Source organism: Mastomys coucha, unplaced genomic scaffold (assembly GCF_008632895.1).
Source record: "Mastomys coucha isolate ucsf_1 unplaced genomic scaffold, UCSF_Mcou_1 pScaffold21, whole genome shotgun sequence".
In the NCBI taxonomy this organism is placed as follows: domain Eukaryota; kingdom Metazoa; phylum Chordata; class Mammalia; order Rodentia; family Muridae; genus Mastomys; species Mastomys coucha.
In genome coordinates, this window is record NW_022196904.1 from 26273343 (window position 1) to 26294195 (window position 20853).

The 20853-nt window shown below is 51.9% G+C and overlaps 1 long non-coding RNA gene across 1 annotated transcript; it reads left to right on the forward strand.

The window, feature by feature from the left end:
* The first annotated feature begins 3258 nt into the window (after nt 1-3258).
* On the forward strand, nt 3259-7020 carry LOC116100466. The gene is made up of 3 exons (XR_004122590.1): nt 3259-3494; nt 5968-6089; nt 6797-7020. It is a non-coding gene; the product is annotated as an uncharacterized LOC116100466 (long non-coding RNA).
* The last annotated feature ends 13833 nt before the right edge of the window (nt 7021-20853 follow it).

Consider the following 20853-nt stretch of genomic DNA (forward strand, 5'->3'; position numbering starts at 1 on the left):
GCTCACCTTTAACCCTAGCACACAGGAAGCAAAGGCAGGGAGATCTCTGAGTTTGAGATCAGCCTGGTCTACAGAATGAGTTCAAGAACAGCCAGGGTTACACAGAGAAACCCTGTCTTGAAAAAACAAACAAAAACAAAAAGAAAAAAGAAAAAAAGGAAGGAAGGAAGAGAAAAAGAAAAAGGAAGGAAAGAAGGAAGGAAGGGAGGGAGGGAGAGAGGAATGGACACATGGCATTGATACTCCCACTCTCTCTGAGCTGTGCTGGGGATTCAGATATGGGACCTGGCACAGGAAGGAAAATAACACACAACAGGGTGTTTCTTCGGGTACCATGTTGTCTGGAGTTTCCTCTTAGTCCCTCTTTTTTCCCGCCTTCCTATTGGCTTCAGTCTCCATCTGGTTTGGAGTTACAATGACTTAGGGTCTCAAAATAGACACCTTGGAGGAATTAACTCCTGAACAATTCCACCTAATGTCCTGGGATTGTGTGTGGTGACTCAAAGAAAGAAAGACTTCCTGGAACTGAGCTCTACTGGACCTTAGATTCATCACTGAACGAGCGGGCTCCTATATCTGGGAGAAAGGAAGATGCTGATTGGCCAACCCTAAGCTATATCCCCATCCCCTCCCTTTGTTGGGAGAGGTCAGCTCCATGCAAATTACCCAGAATGGGTGAGAGTTGAGGATGTGTAGATCTTCAAGGAAAGTGAACATGAAGCTGAAAGGAGAGAAATAGATTGCTGAGGCAGGAGAACGAATGGTGCCCCCCGCACCTACCCACAGTCCTGGAGGAAAACACTGGAGACAGCAGAGAGTAAGCTGACTCAGTGTGACTCCCTTACCATTGATGCAAAAAAGAAAGTAAGTCCATTACCCCAGTGAGTTCCTGGAACCAGTCATTGTGTTATGGGTACTAGATAAGTTCCTGTCTTCTGCCCTGCCTCAGTCTCTTCCCATGGGTAATATAGCCCACCATGAGGCGCCAGTTATGAGTGGGATGCAGGGAAGACACATGACGGCGATCAGCAGCTCTAAGAGAGCACTGGGTGAGGGGGCAACTCAGGGTAAGGACATGGGCTTTGATGGGCATTAGAAAGACCTTGTCCCCTGACTGTGGGAAGTGCTTCCCAAGAAGCAGGTTGTATCTTGGTCCCTTACTCACCAGCATTTGAGAATACTCCCTGATAGCAAGGAAGGTATCCCAGTTAGCTTAGCTTTTATTGTCAACTGGATATAACCTAGGGTCATCTGGTAAGAGGCAACCTCAATTGAAGAACTGCCTCCTTTACATTGACCTGTGGGAATATCTATAAGACACTATCTAGAATGTTAATTGATGGAGGAGGGCTCAGCCCACTGTAGGTGGTGCCATCCCTGGGCAAGTGGTCCTGGCTTGTGTAAGAAGCAAGGTGGGAGTAAGCCAGAGAGACCACAGTAAGTGCTGTCCCTCTCTGGTTTCTGTATCAGTTCCTGCTCTGACTTCCTTCAGTGACAGACTGTGACCTGGAAGTAGAAACCAAATAAACCCTTTTCCTCCCCTAAGTTGCTTTTGGTTAGAGTGTTTTATCACAGCAACAGAAAACCAAACTAGAAGGAAAGGAAATTCATTTTTTTTTGAGCACCAATGGTATACACACACATTCTCAAACCTCTTATTTCCTTTTAAAATCATTCTCAAAAATCAGCTCCAAAACAGTTGGCTTCATTACAATGATCACATCTCTTCCTTCAAGTTGTCGGCCATGTTGGAAGTTGATCATACCATTAGTTGAAGCAGATACTGTCTCCAGGAGGACGGATGGTGTTGGTTGGCCAAAGAAGAGTTGTGTCCTTGCCCTGCCTACATTAGGGGAGGGGGCCAACCCCACCCAAATTGCATGAGTATTGGGAGGTAAGAAATCCCCAAAGTATAACCAGAGTATATTCCAGTTGTTAGACTACAAATATGAAAGCCTCACTCTGGCTTGGAAGTATAAGAAGTGAGTTTGGGGAGGCAGAGGGGAGAGGCACAGGGAGGTGACAGTAAGCCATGGAACTCATCTGTTCTAGGACAAGAGTCTCTGGCTCAGGAAGGGAGGCAACACTGAGTTCCAGCCCAGCAGAGTATGCGGCCCCACCAGGGATCTAGAGACCGTTTCCTCTCGGTGTCTTCATGCCACAAGATGTAAAATAATCCCCTAGGCTCAGAAAAACACATTTTATGGCTGTCTGACTCATTTCCCACAAAGCTAGGTTCACCCCCCCCCCCAACGTTTGCAGCTTTTGTTTTGAAAAATAAAAAAAGTATGTTGAAGATTTTAGGATGACTTTTAGACATAAATGGTTCCCTTCACCCTCGTCCCAGGCCCCCCTCACCTAATTTCTCAAATGCTGGCTGCCAGCGGCTGTAGAGGATCTAGTCCAAGTGGGTGTGGGATGACTAGGGGAGCGCTGGGCCTCATAGCCCCAGGGCAGGGCAAGCTGATGCCTGCTGGGCATTGAGACAGGCCAGAGCTCTGGGGTGGGGGTAGGGATTTGGGGTCTTAGGCAGTGATATCACTAGCTTCTAGCTTGGCACTCTCCTTGGGGGACATGAGGGACAAAGGTCACATCAAACTGGTTGCTTTTGAGGGGTGGCAACCCCTAAGCTACAGAGAGTGCCACAGAGCAGTCTCATTCGTTGAGCAGGGACATGTCCCCAGCCCCCAGTGCTAGACGGCAGCAAAGGGCCCCCATCCTCAAGCTCACCAAAGTGAACTTAGGTGTTCTTAGATCTCAATCCCCTGCACTGTGTTCATGTGCCCCCTGCGTCCCAGAAACTCATCCACTGCTCTTATTTTCTCAGCTCTCATAGGCCATGGGTACCAGCATCTACAGTTCTCATCAGGAAGCAGTACCCCCAGGGCACATGTCTCACAGACTGCTGAGAGCTCAGATGAGGGGGCCACTTCGTAGCTCCTGCTGATCCCCAGATGGCTGAGGGGCAGAGCCTAGATGGGAACCCAAGGATACACCAAGCAAGCTCATCTCTGAGCATCAGTTTGGTTTTAAAGTATAGGTACTTGTGAGGTGCCTACTCCCCACCAAGCCTCCGTAACCCTCAGCTTGCCACATTCAACACCCTCTACATGGTGTCCGGTTGGCTACATCTCTGTTTATTCCTAAGGGTTTCCCAGGATGAGGGGGTGCAGGAGGTGTTGGATAGAAGTGTCATCCTCTATCCAACTAGGGGTTAGCTAAGCAGATACCAGTCACACCTTGGCCAGGTGCCTCCGCCCATAGACTCCTGAGGCATAAGATGAGCCTGAAGACTACTTTCTGGCTTCTAAGAACCAACTCGAGTCCTACTCCTTGGGTGTTCACCTGAGCAGCTAGCCCCTTCTGAGGCCTCTAGGCCCCTGAGCCCTGCAGGATTGAGGTCATGATCCCTGCTATGTTCCAGATGCTTCACAAGCTGGAGACAGAGTGTGAAGGGGCCCAGGAGGAGATTGTGGGCCCATGGAAACTGCCAGGTATGCCCAGGCCTCTCTCCATCCCCTCCACTCCTGCCTGTGCTCATCTCTAGAAATGCCCCTGGTCTGGCTGTGCAGAACATTGGATTGCCACCTGGAGACAGGAAGCAATTATCCAAGGCTGCCTGAGCAGTGGGGAGTCTCAGAGTCAAGGGCTGGATCTAGGGCAGACGTGGATCCAGAAGGAGGGGATGCGGACTGAGGGTCTTCCAGCTGGGCTAGCCCACAGGCATCAGGGGACAGGCAGGAGGCCACCAGGACTTCCCTAACCACCAGAAAGTGATTCAGCTAAATTGAGGAAGACTTCCGTTTCAGCAGAATGCATTTTCCACTATGGTAAGAGCTTTCTCACCCACGGGCTCTAGAAGATCAGAGTCCTCCAAAGAGGGTTTGGAGAGTTTCGGTTTGAATAGTCGATGCTGATTCTTAATCATTATTTTGAAGAGGCAGCTCTTGGTTTTCCAGCAGGTGGCTGGGTCTCAGGGCTGTCAAGCCAGGTGTGTATGTGAATACATGAGTGCATACCGTGTGAGTATTTGTGACCTTGGAGGCCAGGAAGGAAGGCAGCCATGATTTTTCCTTTGGTCAGTGGTTAAGCCCTGTCCAGGTCTGCAGAATGACCTATATTCTCCACCCTCACAACCTTGCCACGAGAGCCAACAGCTACACTGAAGGTTCACTGTGTGCCAGGCAGCAGGCTGGGCACATACGCACAGCCTTGGGAACCTACCTATCAGCTATGGCTCTGAGAGAGGAACACACCAGTCAACACCCAGCCAGACACACACCCAGGTAGCCTAGCAGCATTGCAGCCCTCCCAACAGCCACCCTACCTTCTGGTTCTCCTGTTCCCGGCATTCCTGCCACCACCCAGGGCTAACAACATTGAAGCCAGATATGGTGACCCACACCTGTATAATCCCAGCAGCCAGGGAGGTGGAGGCAGCATTGCAGTTCAGCTGAATGAGATTCTGTCTCAAAAAATAGGAACAAAGAGGGCTGAGGATGTGGCTCAGTGGTAGAGTAGCTTGCCTAGTATGCTTGAGATCCTGAGTTCAATCCCCAGCACTTTAAAAAAAAAAAAAAAGCTGAGTTTTCCCTGGTTTAGGGGATGTACGGAGGTATAAAATTGGGGCATCTTTAATGTAGTGCTGGGCCCCAGGCAGGCTGGGTGGCAGGTAGGGTCTTCCAAGAGAGCTGAAGCAGAGCCTTACACTTCTAGCCTAACAAGTATGGTGAGGACAAACCCTGATGCAGATACCTGATGGAGCAGAAGGCTGGCTGCTTCCAGCCCCTCCCTTTCCTGGACCAGCCCAGGTGGGACCCTGGAGGCTCTGCAGCAGGTTCTGGCCTGGGCAGTGGGAACAAGGTGTGGGAAGCTCTGGCTTCAGGCAAAGGCTCCCTGAGCGGGAAGGTGCCCCTCCCCCACCCTTATCTACTGCCACCAGGCAAGATCTCCAGCTGTCAACAGGTCCCCTGGTCATTAGGCGGACCTTTTTCCAAGGCATCATCTTCCCAGGGGGTGGATGACCAGGGGAGGTGACCAGGTGCAGGACCCTCTTCCTGCCCGTTACTGGTTAGCCTTGGATTCTGCTGGGACCTATACCTCCATTCCATCTAACTCCAAAGAACATTTTGGCCTCTGGGCATTTCAGAGGACAGCTCAGGCCTGGCCAGTGGGGTTCTGCTGGCAGAGGCAGAAGTGAGGATTCTGCTTAGAACTTAAGACACGTCTTGGTTGGATGCTCTCCCCAAGACCCAACTTGGTGGCCAGCCTCCAGGGAAGAGCAGAAGGGGTTTTTGAAGCCCAGGAAGGAGGCCAAGCCAGCAAGCAGCCCCCCTGGGTGCTTGCTGGCAGCTCCAGAGCAAAGGGCAGATTGGCTCCAGCCAGAGGAAGCAGGGCAGGGGCCAGTATGAAGATGGAGGTTGGGCTCAATGGCTAATCAAGTGGGAGGTCTGACTCTATCAGAGAGGCAGAAAATGGGATCAACAATGATGAGAAGAATGTGACAGAAGAGGGGTATGGCTCCAAGCTGTCTTGGCAAAAGGCCAGGTGGGGAGAGAGGACGGTTCATGGAGAGGATGGGGCAGACAAAGTAGAGATTCAGAGAAGTCTCCAAATAGCCCAGCGTGGGCTAGAGCCTCACTAGTCTGGCAGCAGTCAGGCTGGGCCTATGGAGTGATACATTCCTAAGAGGGCCAACGGCTGCCTTTGACCTTCCCTGTTTATTACCCTTGACCTCTGCCTACATGGAAACCACCACCTTCTCCATCCTCAAGTCTCACAAGAAAGTTGTTACTACATTGTAAGTGTCTGTGTTCCCATGTCTAAAGTCTCATGTGTCTGGGAACCTCTACTGTCCAGGGCACCCATTAGAACAAAGATGGGCTCTCTCTAAGCCCATTCTTGTGAGGCCAGCCCATTACAGAGGCTGGAATTGCTATGAGACTGATTCTCTGCTCTCTCACACAGGCCCAAGCAACCCTCCTAGCCTGTGCTGGAAGAGAAGGCCATTCCATCTGGGAATCACATGGCCCTGGGTGGAGAGAGAACCGATTGGGCCCAGGATGCCTTGCAGAACCAGCATCCAACCTGTATCCAAAGTGCTTCTGGAGCCACAGAATGTTTCATGCCTCTAACCCCGCCCTGTCTGTCTGTCTCTCTCTCTCTCTCTCTCTCTCTCTGTGTGTGTGTGTGTATGTGTCTGTCTGTCTTCTCTCTCTCTCTCTCTCTCTCTCTCTCTCTCTCTCTCTCTCTCTCTCTCTCTCTCTCTCTCTCTCTCTCTCTCTCTTTCTCTGTGTGTGTTACATCCATGTGTAACATTCAGCATTCACACTCATGCCCTGGCCCATGAGCTTTATCCATGTGCTCAGCACCCTCCCATCCAGAAATCTCAAAGGCTCCCAATTGCACAGGCGACCAGCCTGAGTTCTCTGATGGTCACTCCCAGGCTCCACCCAGCTCTTCCCCATGGCCCCTTCACACAGCCCAGCTCAGCTGGGCAGGTCTCCCTGAGGGCACTATTTTCAAGCACACTTTCTCTGCAGATGTTCAGCCATTTGCACCTGGGGCTACTCTGCATTTGTGCGTCAGCCTCAGTGGAGGTGTCTGAATTGGGTGAGAAGGTGTGTCAGAGAAGAATCCTGACTTGCATTAGTTTGAGCAGAAAATGAACAGAAAGTGTTCTCACCATAGAAAAATCCAGAGGGTGCTGACCCAGGGACAGCTCTGGGTCAAAGTTTTAAGAACCCCCCGACTCACCTCTGTCCGCTGCCTTTACCTTCCTTAATCTCTGGACTAGCTCCCATCAAGACAGCCTCCTGATCCCAAAGAAAACAAAGTCTCAGCATGTCCAACAAATGTCTCAAGATGACACCCATTGGTCAGAGCCAGGACATATGATCTGTTGCCCAGGGTTTGGGTATACCACATGGGCTGAAATGGGGGAGTGGGGAGGAAGCTGGTTTTCCAAAGCCAAGCTAGAGGCTGCCCTTGAAGAAGGAAATAAACACTTGGTAGCCAGAACCTTGGGGGTCCATACTGGTAACTCCATGCAGGATGCCAGTCCTTGGTCTTATTCCCAATCAGAATTGGAGTCTAGAATTCTGGCACCCCATTTCTTATGGCACAGATGCCATATGGCACATTTCTTATGGCACAGATGGTAAACTGAGGTCCAGAGAGCGAGGTTTCCAGTTGGAGTTTGCACAGCAAGTTTAGTCACAGCTAGAAGTGGCCTAGAACTGAGGTGGGGATAATGCAGTCATGGCTGCATGTCACAGCTCTGCCTGGTCAGCCCCATAGTCTGACTTGCAAATCCCACATGTGTGTCCGCAGAACCTGCCATCAGGAGTCCCAGGGGCCAGTCGGGGGCTGCAGGCTTCCCTAACTGGAAAATCCAAGTTCAGAGATACCAGAGACTATGACTGGGGTTAGAGTTGGAACATGGGGTAGGCCAGCCTGGGGTACAAGGGAGGAAGATCCCCAGTGTTCAGACCATAGGGGCACCTGCTTCTGCTAAATGGGGGCGGGGGGAAGCCTGAGCCATGAGAGAGCACAAGGGAGGGACAGAAAGGCCAGAGGGGGCCAGCGGGCTCCAGCAGGCTGTGGACACTTGGCCAGAAAGGCCTGTTTACTGAGAGGCCTGGGAGGTCAAGGCCCAGGCCTGGAGTTAATCATTAATGGCTCACCCTGCTCGTGGCTGCCTAGTGTGGTCTGGACCAGGCCCCAGTACACAGGTACTGCCCCAATGCCATGCTGTGTGTAGAGGGGGTTGGGGGGAGCAGGGGAGGTACTGGTGTGCTTTTGGATACACTGGCTTTCTGAAGCACCCTAAGCCTGTAGCAAGGTTCTGGGGCAAGAGGCAAATGTCATTTGCACTTCACAGATCACTCCCTAGAGCTTCACCCCTTAGACCTTGGTCAGAAGAGGGTTATACCAAGACCAGGGGTCAGAGGGAAGCCTGTTTTACTAAAGCAGGCTTGGTGGCAGGCTGTGGAGTATCAATACCCTAGGCCTACCTCACCAGGGTCTGGGCTGGCCATGGGGCTGTTGCTTGTGCAGACCCTGGTAGGGAGGACAGCCTGCTCTCTCCAGGGAGCAGGTGCTGACAGAGGAGCAATAGGCATTAGCAGCTGTGTCAAGACAAAACCTTGCTCTTGGGCCTGGCCGGGAAAGAAACAGCCAGGAGGAAATGACAAAGAGTTGGATTCTGTCCCTGTCCCAGGTTCCCAGCTTGAGCACAGCCTCCTTCTAATCTGACCTAGGGCCACACCAGAAGGAGCAGGGTGGTATAGAGAGGCTCAGCCTTAGCACAGAAGGTGGCTGCTCCCTGGAAGCCTGTGTTCACCCAACATCTTTCACTGGATAACAGTGGTACCTGGAGGGAGCTTGGTTATGACTCGAATGCTGGCTAAGCAGGTGGCCACAGCCTGGAACTCTGCATTTCCCATAAGTTACCCCATGGGGTGAGGCAGAAGTTCCAAATGATCTGTACTCCCCAGTATGGTAGAGTCTCAGAAGTGAGAACCTTTCACTCCCTTTTGGATGCACGTAAGATCACTCTTCTCAGAGTTTTGTGTTCGTTAACTACAGCTTCCGGGAATGGGACCAATGGTGGGTATAACCTACCGGGGCCTGGGCATGTGCTTGACTCCTCTTTGCTTCTATGAAGGTGTTCCTGCCTTCATGGTATTAAGGGGACGTGCTGAGTTTGCACCCCTGTACAGCCTGAGAACCCTAAGAAAAGGTTTTAGGACGTGTCCCATGGTCCTTGTTTAGGAACAAGGGCCTCTTATGGCTGCCTGTGATGACCCAGTCCAGGCTCAGAATGTGTACAAGGTTTTTTTGGCTTGGGCCCCAAAGAGCACTGCCTAGTCCAGACCCTCAGGGTCCACTTAGGACATAATTGTTCCGTTTTCATGCACCACTTCTGCCTGACCAGGAAATCCTGAAGCAAGGCTGCCCAGCCCTGAGTCAACACTTGTCAGGAAGGAGGACGGGGACAGACATGCAGCCTATAGGAGCCAGTACAGCCACACCAGACCCAAAGGTGCTATGAGGCCAGTAAAGGTTGTGGGCCCAGACATCCATATACATGTGCACAGACTCTCTCATGCTGAATACACTCAGATTCCCTTATACACAAGCACAACCACAATCACACAAGCACACTGGTGTGTGGACATGTTGGTATACTTGTGCAAGAACACCCAGGCACTCATACTGTACAGGCACATACACACATCATAAAGAGGCACATGCATACAGAAACAGGCACATGCATACATAAATGCATTCATGCATACATGATGGCTTCTTCCAGCAGCCATCATAACACCCGGGGCTGGCAAGGGCCACACTCACCCACACAGAAGCTCTCACACAGCTCAGCTTGCTCACCCCAGAGACCATCACAGCATTCACTGGTCTTTTATGCAAGATACCAACCACAAGGCACTCAAGAACTTAGTTTTCAGCCCACTAAGGGTGTCTGTCTCTTAAACTTCATCATACTGCTCTCTGCCTTTGTGGTCAAGAGCTATCCAGAATGCCCAGGTGCCACAACATTAGTGGGGGCCACAGAGAGAGGTGCAGCATCTGACATGCCTCGGAGAGGGGACTTGGGGGGATGCTGGCTTTGCTGTGGGAGGGACCCTCATTTCAAGTTTTTTTCTAGGACCAGACACAGTTGCTTGGACCCTGATAGTCTGCCTGCCAGTGTGATGGTGTGTAGGGATTCTGCTTGGCACACAGTAGGCCTCTGATTACAGAGTGGTATGATAAACGAACAAAGTCCTAGCAGGAGAAGGTTCTGTCCCTTGGGCTTGCTTTAGGGCCCCAGGAGGTCTGCGCTCCCCTGCTGCCTTCCTTGTCTTCTGGCGCACGTCCACCATGTGAGAGCAGGACCCAGGTGAGCCAGTCTGTCCAGAGCTCCCCAGAGCTGGGGGTGGCAGGCAGGCAGCCCCAGGACGTGCCCACACACAGCTCCCCCGCGGCCTCACACCAAGCCCACGCCAGAAGCAGGCCAAGAGTCGCAGTCTCAGGGCCTGCCCACCACCCACGTCCTGCCCAACCTAACACGCCTGCTCCTCTGTCTGAGGGGAAAACCTGGCAGGATTCAGACTCTTGGCCACATACCAGCCACCGGGAAAGACAGGCCTCTCACCCTGCCAGTCCTCCGGAGGCTGCCACTCACTCGCAGGTAGTCCGGGGACCTTTGCAAAAGGTCAGTCAGATCACATTCCAGGCCCAGCCCACAGAGGCTCTCCAGAACCTTAGCTGGGTGCTAAGCTCTTTACATCCTGTAGGCTTGGCTACAGGATGTAAAGAGCCCCTTGCTGCAGGATTCTGGGCAAGAATTCTGCCACTGGTATCTCCAGACTTCTTCCAGCCTGCTAAGTTGCCCAGGCTAATAGGTCTTTGAATCTGTCTCAGCCCTCAGGTGGCTGGAAATAACAGACTTTCACCAGCAGGCTCAGCTCGTCTTCAGGCTTTGGTTTTTATGTCACCACGCTGGGAAAGCCCTCTCCAAGGGTCCACTGGGCAACACCAGGTCACATTTAATTACCTCTTCCTCTTGATTTCTGAAATGGCTGGGTTGTCAGCCTCATTCACATGGTTGTCACCTCTCTTCCATACAGGTTGTCAGGCCCATGAGGTCAAGGGCTATGTCTGTCCCAAGTCTTGATCTGAAAAGGGAATCTCTGACAGATTGTTCACATCCTGTTGAGGCTTTTTTTTTTTCCTGTTGTGTTGTATTTCAGTGCTGGAGACCAAACTCAAACCCAGGGCCTTCACCATGAGAGACAAGCACTGCATGTAACACACAGCCAAATCCCTGGCTCTCTATGACCTTTATTGAATGAGTGAATGAATAGATGAATGAATGAATGAGTGAATGAATGAATGAATGAGTGAATGAATAGATGAATGAATGAATGAATGAATGAATGAATGAATGAATATGTATGCGAATGACCGACTGATCAAGAGGGGACAAAGTTGAGCCTAAGTGTAAACTAGAAAAGGCCATGTCAGGGTGTGCAGACCTCCACGGAGGTTGATGGAGACCCAACTCTTGACATTCAGGCAGGCTTTGCTGGGTGGGTCCAGGCTAAAATGAGACCCCCTACCCTTTACTCCTACCAGGGTCCTGTGTCTCTCTGACTGCTCCTTGCCCTACCTAGTGAAAACTTTCTTGTAGCCACTCTCCTGAATTCATGGAGACCTTGTTCCCACACTTATGTCTTAGACATAGGTTTCCCACCTAAAATGTCTGCTCCGTTTACCTGGCCAGTCCTTCCCCACCATGGTGCATAGTCAGAACCCTTTCTTTGCTCCAACGCCCCTCCCTAGCATACCCAGCCTGGAAGCTGCATCTCCCTCCTCTGTCTGCTTGCCCAGGCTGAAGGCAGGGCTGTACTGAGGAGTTCATCAGGAACTGGGGTGGGGGGGGGGGTTAAGGAGGTGGGTTATAGCTTCCATTTACTTCCTGGGCTTCTCTCACAGTTCCTACAGCCTTAGGCAGGTGTCAGGAGGAGGTGAGAGAGAGAGGCTGCAGCCTACAGATCTGTGAAGTAGATTGGAAGAAAAGAGATCGGTCAGGTTTAACGAAGCTCAAAGATGGGGGCTGCTAACTTCAAACCCAGGAGCTAAGGGCCTGTCACTGGTTGATCCTTCAATAGTGAATTAGCTGGTTCATTAGCATGTCAGTTCCTTTCAGTTGTTGCCTGTGTGCTCTGTCTGAGTCCCTCTCTGTGTAGCAGCCTCTGTGTCCTTACAGAATAATGGGCAAGCCTGGTCTCCAACAAGGCTGAGGGAAATTTACTTGGTTCTCATCCTCGACCAGGGATCATCTAGTCAAAGCTTCAGTCAAACTCTGCCATTTTACTTGGAAAAAAAATCAAGAGGTTGACTAGATCATTTAGTGGTTAAGATCACCAGTTAGGACGACCCAGTTTTGATCTCTAGCATCCACATAGCAGCTCATAACCATCGGTAAGGTCCAAGGCACCTGGTGCCCTCTTCACACTTCAGACCGTGTCATACATGCATGTGATGCAGACAACATGATGTAGAACAATCACAGGTACAAAATAAAATAAAATCTTTTTTTAAAGAAAAGAATCAAGAGGATATTTTTACAGATACATGAAAATGATAGAAACTCACATCTCACTGTCTACATAGCACGATACTGCTGGTTGATGGGTGCTAGGAAGCTTGGCATCTCTTAACTACATCCCCAGTCCTTTGTGTACTTCTTGTTTTGAGACAGCATCTCCCTAGGTTGCCCAGGCTGGCCTTGAACTTACTCAGTAGTCCTGGCAGGGGTTGGACTAGTTGTTGATGATCTTTGGCCTCAGCCTCCTGAGCAGCCAGGCCCAGCTTAGTTTCCTTTTTGGAAACTGTTAACAAACAGCATGACCTTTGAGGGTATGACAAGGAGTGTGTATGTGGGGTGTTGCTGAGTGGCAGACGGCATTCTACCCTTCCTTCACTCCAATACATAAGAAGCACTTATTCCATGCCAGGCAGAAGTTGGCCTCATACCCAAGGCCTGATTTTAAGAGTCACACATCCAAGGACATGGTGAACATTTAACTAGAAGGACACTGACTAGGGCCAGGGAACCTGACCTGGGATTTTCACTAGCTCCCCAAAGTAATGATACACAGGCTTAGTTTTGAAATAGGCATAGTGGGGCTAGCGAGATGGCTCCAGAGTTAAGGGCAGTGGTACTCTTGTAGAGCACCTGCATTTGGTTCCCAGCGCTTACAGGGCAACTCAGAATCACCTGTAACTCCAGGTCTAAGGGAATTCAAGCCCTTTTCTGACCTCTCCTCTGGCACTGCACGCACACACATACAAATCTTTTAAAATAAAAATGGAATGTGCACACTAGTTTGCTAGGTGAAAAATCAGGCTTTAGTGTGCTTGGTGGTGGGAAATAGCCATTTTAATGAGCAAGAGAACAGAGGCTGAGAGAGCAAGCAGACCTGGGTCTGATGTGGGTAGTAGAGCCAGGTCGTGAGGGACTCTGGGTAATCAGAGGTCAATACCCATGCCTGCCCTCTCTCCTAGGTTTTGTTCTAGGTCGGTTGTAATATCTGCGGAGCACAAATGCCAGAATCGGGTGGGAGGAAGGAGTACAGTATTGGATTCAGAGGAGAGGCACCCTCACGTCCCCCTTCCTGGGCCTCTGCACCCAGCTGGCAGTGCTGTTAGAGTTGGAGGAACTGGCTGCTGGTGGGAGGAACTTAATGGGGGCTGCTGCCAGGACTTGGGCCGCCTGGTCCTGCCCCTGGCCCCGGGCAGTTGATGGAGTCCAGAGTGGAGGCAGGCTGCCACAGGTGAGGTGGGGGAAAACTGGCAACAAAGGCCTATTCTTCAGGGTTTAAAGAGTCTCAGAGCCTGTCCAACTTTCCTTCATTAGATGCTCCAAGATGTTTCCCCTTCCAGGCTGCTCGAGATACGTGGCTGATAAGGGTGCGATTTGAAGAGACTTAATTATGGCCCCGAGACCATGATGTAAACATCTGTGGAGTGTTTGCTTTACCCTCCCTGTTCCGTGTGAATAGGGAACACAACCCAGGTGCCAGGGCAGAGGACCCGGTGACCCCAGTATTTCCTAGGGAAGGAGGAACCCAGGACCAGTGTGTTTCTGTGGTGCTGGTCATGGGTTTGGGTCCTGCCAGAACAATCTCCTGACCATTTGGTCACAAGAAGCTTATCTGTGATGGCTGCAATCATCTCTCATGAAGGCAGCAGGCAAGGGCTCCGTAAATGCTGCTCAGCAACATGGAGGGGATAGGGAGTTTCCTAGCTGGCCTGACCTCCACACAGGCCTCAGCTCTCTAGGAGGAAGCATCTGGCCCCATAGCTTTTCTGGCCAGCTAGATGACAGGGAGGAGGACAAGGCTTTGGCCAGTCAATAGCCCTGTCGTGTTTACCCGCAACTACCACCAAGCCATGTGATGGTCAAGGGCCATCCAGGCCTCTGTGGCTGTACCTTCTTGGGGGAGGGGAAATGACCCCAGTGGATCAAGGTTCTATTGAGGAGGCAGGTTGAGAGATGCCCAGTGTTTTCTGGTTTGGTTCATGCCCAGTTCTGAGTCCCTTACACCCTAAGTAGCTACCCATATAAAGTCTCCAGTTTAAAAAGAAAATTCAGTTTATCCCTATGCTGCCCCAGGCCTGGTGCCCAGCAGGACACAGCTAAGTTTCATTTGGGAAGAATCTCTGTTCAGAGTTAGAAGTGAGAGGAAATGGTGCCCCCATCCCAGTCTGACACAGATACATGCTATACCTAGATACACACACACATATACATCATGTATATATACTGCAAGCTTGTCAAGTCAAGCCCTCCACTGCCTCTAGTAGAATGCTCACAGGTGTGTGTGTGTGTGTGTGTGTGTGTGTGTGTGTGTATACAATAGCTACTAACCTGCTGGTTAGAAGTAGTCTGCATCTCCAGGGGTGGGGAGGAAAAATAAGAGAGACCCTGTGTATATAGCAACAAGAAAGGAGGCGACCATTTAAGGTCACTTGGGCAGGACACATTAGGCAAGTGTTTTCACTGAAGGCCCCATTGGAGGAGCTTCGAGGACCTTGTTAGTAAGGATTGTGGCTCAGCTCTCAGTGCTGGCCCCCACAGAGGTGCAGATCCTGCTTCCTTCTGTAGATGTTCCTTGGTTGGGTCACTTGTCCCAGCACCACCACCCCCACCATGCCTCCACTTGAGACCAGAAAGCCATTTTGATCCGTGATGAGAAGAGGAAGTCCTGTGGCCCCAAAACAGAAACAGGAACCTGGGAGGGGGATATGGATAGGGAACGGGAAGGGGGCACACACCCAGCAGATGCAGCCAGAACACCCCAGCCTCCCCTGGCCCAACACCAGCAGGCAGGAGTGAGCATCTCTGCTAAATCCCAATGCTATGGTCCTCTGTGCATCCAGATGTGCCATGTGAGGACCAGGCTTACTAAGGGTCCCTCTGAGGCTGGATGACTGATTGTTGGGCTCTATTCAATTACTCAGGCTGATCTGTCCCACAGAGAGATTGACGGAACTCTGCTGTCCACCCACACATCTATGTATCTGACCATCATGTTCCTGGCTCTTCAGTATTGCCCTGTGGGATCCCACACAGAGTTTTTCCTGCCTCACCTCAACCCACTGTGTTTATGTCACCAGCACCCAGCCCATCTCCTGAGAAATGCCAACTCCCTAGTCCTGGCCATTCCTTTTAGAATCTTCCATCAACCAGTGAATGACTCCTCTCAGATGCCCTGTACGATGTGGCAGGTCCCTAGCCTTTACCCTTACTGGGCAACTATACTCAGGATTGTCATGGTCTGGTCACTGCAAGCCAGAACTGGGAATCTGTCCCATGGGTACCACTGTCTCACACTATCCTGGGCCAGGCCCATCCTCAGCCAGCCCCCTCTTTCCCTGCTGGGCTGCAGGGACGCAGAAGGACAGCTCTCATTCGGGGAAGCTATTTGGTGCTCCTCCTCCTTGGGTTTGGAGGTTCCTGTGGGAAGACTCTAGAGGTGGGTGGGCGGGGGCCAGAGCCTGGAGGACAGAGACATATGTCACCAATTTCAGTTCTGCCCCGGCTGGCCTGAAGCAGTTTGGGACTTCCCAGAGTGGAAGGACAGGCTGGGGGACCAGGCCACCTGGTCGCAGAACACACTCTTGAGTCCCCTCCCTGAACCCTAATTGTCAATAGGGGAGGTGTGGAAAGTTCTGGGTTGCCTCCATAGGGTACCTGTTTGTCTCTTCTCTTCTTGAGCCCTTAGAACAACCTTCCAGGACTTCCTATTAGTCAACCCAAGATAATGGCAATAAGATACTTTTTTGGCCCTCTGAGCTCCCAGAATGAAGAGTTGCAGATGCCCCAAGGGATTTTCAGTATGAGAGTGAAGTGGGCTGGACAGATGACCCAGGCAGACCACTCTCCCACTCCAGACTGAGGGATAAGGCTGAAGCCATAGGAATCCACCCTAAAGGGTTCCACTGTTCCCTAGAGGAGGAACAGAAGGAATGGAGCAGGTGAGAAGAGCCCCCAGCTCGGCCTAGGACGGTCACCCCCAAAGTCAGCTGGGAAATGGCTTGGCCCGAGGGAGCGTATTCGACCGGACCCTGTGCTCGGGAGATCAGTTGTGAAACTTGCTTCAAACCCCCAAACCACAAAAACGGCCAATTTTCCCAGCTCTGTTCACATTTCTCAGATCAGCCAAGGAGTCTTCATTATTTCCATTAAAAAAAAAAAAAAAAAAAAAAAAAAAAAAAAGCCAGGCCGGCCACCTGCCCTGAGGGGGGGGGGGCGGTACGAAAAAATTCCTAAGGTACAGAGCCATGGGTTCTGTGGAAGCCCCTGCCACACTGGCAAGTGGTCTCTACCAGCCTCTTTACAGATGTGGGGCCCGGAGAAAGAACAAGAGCTGCTGGGCCTTCTGGAGAAATCGGGAGATCTGAACAGAAAGATCTTGAAGCTGTTAGGGCTCCCTGCGGAACAAACTCTCCAACTGGCTCCTGGCTTTAGCTAAAGCCATCTCCAGAAGACAGAAGCTGCCTCTGGGTCGACTGGGTAACAAAAAGCCTGGCATCGTCAAAGTTCTGGTCCATCAGCAGGGCAGGCAAGGAGGTCTTCCTTATAGACCTGTCTCTACACCAGCCTCTGTCCCCAGAAGATATGCCATGCGACAGGGCAGGCAAGGCTTTCCTTGGAGACCTGTCTCTACAGTCACCCACCTCTGCTTCCTTCTAGAAGATGCCCCGTCCAGCCCCTCACCCCCAGATAAAGCTGATGAGACCCCTGTGCTGTCTCTGCACCCTGCACTCTGCCTCAACCACCACACCCCCAAAGCCCTGCTCTCGCCATGGCCGTCCATCCAGATCCTCTCTCTAGCTACAGTCTCCTTTGACAGGGACAGACAGATGCCCTGACCTGTATTAATTTCGGGGGTGAGTCTACAAACAAACCCTTAAGCCTTTGGCTGGGCAATATCTCCCCGAGGACTAGACTGAGCTTTACCCTGTCACATCTGAGGGGATTAATAACCATGCTCCGTGTTAACCACAGTGCTGAGAAACACTGCCTGTGACGGGCACAAAACCTACTTGCTGCAAGTAGAACAGAGCAGCATCAATGCTGAGGCTCAGAGAATCCAGCCTAGGACTTATCCCCTGAAGAGAAGGTTAGGGTTGCAGTGTCCGGAGGCCCACAAGGATTAGGGAGGCTCCCTGAGGGCAGGCTGAGGAACCTACTAGATGTAATGGGCTTGGGAAGCGGCAGGGGGGAAAGTGTATACTGTGTGAGTCTCAGCTATTGCGCACTCCCCCAGGGACTTCTGTTTGTGTGCCGGCATGCAAGTGTCTGTGGATGAACTATGTATGGCTTTTCCGAGGGCCTAGACTCATCTGTGTGTGTCTCGATGAGTTTATATTCCTGAGTGTTCACGCCCTGCCTAATGCAAGCAGGCCCCAGGCCAGACGCCAGATAGACAGAAGAGGATGCTATATCACCTCAGCCAAAGTTACAGGGAGACAAGAAAGAATTACAGCCATGACAGCACACCTATAAGTTGAGAGTTGAGCACAGGGGAACCCATGTGGCATGGCCTTTGGGACGTTCTGAGGAAGAGTGTGGATGGCTGAGTGACCTAGGCGATGTGGGGGACGGTCAGGTAGATGACTGTTAAAATCACAAGCAGAGGAAATTGCATCTGCTGCGTGAGACACAAAGGAGCAGAAGGGGGCCAGGTGGCAGGAGTTAAGGGAACGATGGGTATAGAAGTGTGGGCAGAGCCAGGGGCAAGCTGGACCATAGGCCTAAAGCCTAGAGGCCAGATGGAAGAGGGTGGAATGGCCCTTAGGACCACAGAAAGGTCATGTGTCGAGAGTGGTCCAATCATGTGGCTATTAGATAGATAGATACTCAGAGGAGCTGGGCTGGAGGAACCCTGGAAAACACTAGCACAGCCATGCAGTGAGCGGTGACCGTGGCATTGGAGCTTAGTGACAGGTGACATGCAGGCCTCCCCTGCATCTATGCCCACATGTATGCACGTGGTTGCCACATGTGTTCACAGGCAAGTATGGCTGTGCACTCCATTCAGCTTGGCCCTCGGCCTTCTCTCCTCCCTCACCAACCTTGGGACCTGTCTCCCACAGCCTCACCACGGACACGACAGTGACGGTAAGACAGACCCCGTGTCGCAATTGTGTTTCCTCTCGAATCCAGGTCCATCAAAGATTAGCAAGAGCTCCGGGTGCACTGGGCGATAACATCCCCACCTCGCCCCCTCCCCCCACTTCCTAATCTCTGATTCATTTCCAACTGATAACAGGATGAGGGCCAAGGTGACTAAGAAATAAAATACCCAAGCAGGTCCCCACCAGGGGCACTGGCCACTGGAGACCAGGAAGGCTAAACGGAGAGGGAGGGACAGAAAGAGGATGCGAGGGAGGAGGGTGAGCTTCGGGCTAAGTTGAGAAAAGAGACTAGAGAGAGGGATGAGGCTGCAAGAGGGAGGAGGGGAAGGAGGAAGAATGCAGGGGTGGAGGGAGGGGAGATGAGAGAGATGAGCAAGGCAGGCAAGGCAAATAGATGGGGAGAGAGTCAGAGAGACAAAAGGGAGGAGAGAGAGGTGGGGGAAGAGGAAGGGAGAACCAGGAGAGAGAAGAAAAGGGAGGCAGAGACCAAATACAGAGACAAGCTAGAAAAGGATAGTGGGAAACAGGGAGAGATGAGGAGAGAGAGAGAGAGAAGAGGCAGAGAGAGAACGAGAAAGGGGGCAGACAGGAGGCAGAGACAAAGAAATAAGGGTCAGGTGATGGGAAAGAGAAAGAGGCAAGGTGACTGATGTGTCTCAGGTTGGTCGGGTCTGAGGACTTATGGAGGAGACAGTAAGAGGGAGGAGGTGAGGCAGGGAAGGTCCAGGGAGGTGGAGACTGTATGAAATGCCACCCTGTTGTAAATGAAATCCACTAACAATGGGAGAGGCAGGAGCACACATAGAGACCAAAACGGGGCAATAGTCTGTGCAGCCTGGACACAGCAGAGGAGTAGCTTTATTTACCTCACCTGTGCGGGTACAGGGACCAGCTGGGGCCAAGGAGTCAGGGAGTGCTCCTGTAAACCCTCCCCTGCAGACCTCTCCCTGACTTGGGAAGCCAGGCCCTCACAGCCTCACAGGTGGGGCTGGAGGTTGTTTTTGGCTGGAAGAGGTTGACCAAGGCTGTCCACTGGGCCCACTGGAAGCAGGGCTTGGCTAGGGGAAAGAGTACATAATAGTCTGTTTGGGAATCTTAGCAAAGTCTATCGGGGTCAGTGGAAGGACCGGGCTACCAGGAGAGGTAGGAACTCCATTCCAGACTCTGCTGAGAGCTGGGAGAGAGGACAGCTGGCTCTTCTCCTCCCTGGCTCTTCCCTCTGGCCACAGAAGCCTGACGGTTCTCAGTGATGCTCAGCATTTAGGAGTGAGGAGAAGGGAGCCTCCTAGCCACCATCAGGACTCTTAATGCCAGCCCCCTTCCTAATGTAGAAGGGAATGCAAACAGCTGCAGCTCTGAGGGGGCCAGGAGCTAAGAGGACACCCTGGGCTCCTGCTGAGATAAAAGGGGAGGATCCCATGGCAGTCAGGGCAGTAGCTTCAGGTTCCCCAAAGGGGAAGATGCCAAGGGGCTCTGAGGGATGCACACCCTCAGGGCACAAGTCCAGGCAAGAAAGAGTGGGCAGTTTTTAGAGGAAATGGGATGACCAGACACCAAAAAAGTTACAAGGCAAAGAATAATAAGGCCCAGAGCAACTTCAGCCCCAAGTGGGTGACATGTGGCACTTTAGTAAGTTCTTCTGTCTTCTCAGGCCACAAAGGACAGCAGCTGGTTGTGTCTGGCAAGGGGGACTTATGCCTTGGGCCAGGGACCAAAGAAAGTTCTTTTCTTTTCCTCCTGGTTCAGGGACGCCACCCCTCTGATTTTGCCATGCCCACCCCTTGATTTGCCATTCGTGCCCGCCCCATGCCCTGACTACCGGCGACCACAGGAAGTGCTGCCCCAGCTCGGTACTTCCCGTTTCTGAAATCTGCCCCCAGCAGCCTGGTGGCCAGGGAAGGCAGACTTCCCGCTGCCTCCACCCTGGGCTCTTCCCACCGGTCACAAGTGGTTTGTTCCTGGGTAGAGGTGACCTTCTTGCCACAACCACACATCAGTTATTTATCAGAACAGGAAAGATGGCACCAGAGATATGTCCTCACCCCGCCCAGGAGGGCCTGACCTCCTCCAACGACCACACTCCCGTTCCCCACATCACACGGGGCCTGCTCACCACATCACATAGAGGGGTGTGGCTGGCACGTGCCAGAGGGACTGTGTTGTGGGGGTGGGCAGAGCAGGAGGTCTGGTGGGCAGGTATGGTGGGACCTGGGACCAATGGGCTTGGACAAGGCTCTCTGTGTGGCTGGGAGCTGTTGAGGCAGCTGGTAACCTATGGGTCCCATGGAAACCACTTTGCACAGACCTTCTCCTGAAAGGGAATCCCTTGGGATAGGGACCTGTGCTCAGAATGCATATGTGGCTCTGCCCTAGGGGATTCAGTAAGGAAAGAGAGGAACACCCTTGACACGTGAGCTAAACAGCTTCTTTCTCTGGGACATCATGTACATTCCTGGCCAGGACTTACTCAGTGCCAGTAATACTTTTCCACCACTAGCTGTCAATCATGATAATCCCAGTTGTCTTTAGACATTGCTAAATGTCCCCTGGAAATGCAATATTGTCCCAAGTCAATATTAACCAAGGAACACCAAAAGACCTTACTTTTATATTTTCTTTTCTCTTACAGTT